This window comes from Benincasa hispida, chromosome 1, assembly GCF_009727055.1.
Source record: "Benincasa hispida cultivar B227 chromosome 1, ASM972705v1, whole genome shotgun sequence".
NCBI lineage: Eukaryota > Viridiplantae > Streptophyta > Magnoliopsida > Cucurbitales > Cucurbitaceae > Benincasa > Benincasa hispida.
The window spans coordinates 20,167,336-20,170,072 of record NC_052349.1 but is presented as its reverse complement, the minus strand read 5'-3'; positions in this window follow the sequence as shown (position 1 = coordinate 20,170,072).

Below are 2,737 nucleotides of genomic sequence, written 5' to 3'. Positions count from 1 at the left end.
TGTTCCAACCTTGAGGGTGATCTCGCCTTCTTCAAGCTTTTTCCAGGAACTAGTTTCCTGAAAAGAGAAGCAAATATGATTAGTGGGTTCTGAATCCAATATCCAGGTTGAGGTATCATACTCCACTAAACATGTTTTAGCAACTAGTAAATCATATTTACCTTGTGCTTCTATCGAGGTAGGGGCCTGAGGACATTCCTCAGTTAAGACAAATCTCAAGTCATCTATTACTAGTATTGAATTCAGATTTGTTTTCCATGTTGAGTAGTTGTCGCCGTTAAGTTTTTCAAAAGCTAATAGTTGAACTAAAGAGCTAGTCATGCTGAAAAGAAAAACATATCCTTTTTAGTAAAAAAAACATTAATCTTTAAAATCCAATCAAGTTTAGCAAAAAAATAATGCACCCATCATTATTATATTTGCAACGATATTTCAACGGTTTAGAATAACCTTCACCGGGGGGTGATCGACTATTCCTCCATTGAACCAAGGCTATCTTGACTAGATACTATCACCAGAATAACTCTTATTCCTATAGTAACTTAGTTATCGCTACTTTGGTAAAAAATTTACTAACACTTGGTAATTCTCGTAAGTGTGACTCTCCATTTTCAGACCTCAAAGATCGGAATCATTATGCTCCCGAAGTTGGAAAGACAAGAATGAAAATTGACCTGAGAGACCCTATCAATTTCTAGAGTTTGCGGAGTTTTGAATCCTATTAGACAACCCTCCGATTGGTAAGGTCGCTCTAGGGCAGACATGCAGGCGCATTATAGGTATCTCACGGTGTGACCTAATGGAAGAGACTGTAGGATGTGTTGACACACTTCCTTCTCCCACTTGCTATGAACAACTTCCACTATTCACCTTGGTATTGACTCATGCAAACACTCTCCGAATGGAGTCCACTTCCAGGGCGGCCCAAAGCCAAACATGAATCTCATGGTGTGAACTCTTAAGGACACTAGAGCTAAAAGTACATTATTTCTCTCCAGCTGAAGTGTTCTAGACGGTTAGGGTATAAAATACTTAGCGATACATTTCGGCTAACTTCCTAAGTCTAGGTGATTCATCCGAGTATAAATTTTATACTGGATTTTTAACCTACGATGTCTAGGTGATAAACAAATTTTATTACCTCACACCGCTCACGCATGCTCATAAAACCAGTTTAACCTAACTTAGACGCCGGCTCGATCTTTAGGTAGTAGGTGTTCCGTGAACCGTCAACTTAAAAACCTTCAACTTTAGTCATTTTATCTGAATTTTTGCCAAGATCTTGCCAGGTGAGTTTTCTTGTAACTTCGGTTTTACAAGATATCGACCTATTTTCTATGAAAATTAGGATTGCTCGATGGTTAACCCTAAGTGAGCATGCATTTTATCTTTATTATAGATTTTAAAAGTCTAGGTTCAATTATAAAATAAATTATAACAATTATAACCCTAGAAGATTCATCTATAACATGCTTCCTTCAAACAAACATGCTTTAATATAACACTTATGTTAAAACTAAGCATGCATAGTATATATTATATACTAGAAGTTCTAAGAGGGGAGATGCTGTCAGGCAGAAAAGATAGGAAGTAGCATCAACTTGGAACGAGAAGTTCTCCCAGAATACTCGTGCGTTTGATGTGATTCCAAAGCCATCTGAAAGCTAAAAGAGTCTAGTTTTCATGGTGGAGAAGAAGCTTCAAGGAATCAAGCTAGAAGCTAAGAAAAAGATAGAAGGATCAGGCTGTCGGGTAAGCTGAGCCAGTATTGATGTTTTAAAGATTTTCGCTAAACCACGAGGAGTTCTGAGCTAAAATTTTATGGTAAGCTTCCTAAGACATTTTAGAACATGTTTGCAGAAGAAAGTATCTTAAAATAAGTTCTGGAACTATGAGTAATATAAGCTGATAATTGAATCTGGAATTTAGGGTTCATAAGGGAACAAAGGAAACCTAAGGAACTTCGGAAAGGAAAGTTCCTAACCAACCAAGGTGAGTGGTTATTGTTTTGTTGTATTGTTGATATAATTTCTATATATAGGTAAATATATATAGGAGATAATGTTAAATTGGCATGATCAGGGATATATATTTATCTTGTTTCTATACTTGTTAAGATATTGTTTGTATGTTTGGAAACTGAAATTGTACCCAGGATATATAGTTAGCATGCTTGAAAAGGTACTTCGCGGGGAAATATAGTCGGCTTCTGTCGGCGGGAAATATAGTCAAGTTACCTAAGCATAGCTAGCAGGAAAATAATCGATGTGCACATTGGCGGGATAATAGGGAACAGGGAAAGTTTTCACAAGAATTGTTGTTGTCTTAGTATACGTGTGAAAGTACTGGGGATTTTTTTTATTAAGTGATAACTAGCGGTCAAGCTGGGGTTGATTGTTTTAGCCAGCAGTCGAGCTGGGGATTGTCCAGCGGTTTGGCTGGAAAATAATATTGAACTTGTGGTAATATTCTTGTTGACTATGCATTGCTTTCCCAAAAGTATATTTCTGTTGACAAAGTTATTTGTTTATCTAATTTAAACCCCCGAACTTAGGTTCCCTAGATAAGCATGTTTAGCCAAAGGAATGTTATATTACATATTTATTAAATGGAAATTCATTTTGTTTATAGGGATGACGAAGGAAGGGAAGGGAAAAAATATCAAATGAAGAAACTCAATCATTAGTCTGCTGAAGGCACTAAGTATTGAGTGACGTGGCAAGTAATTCTTTGAACT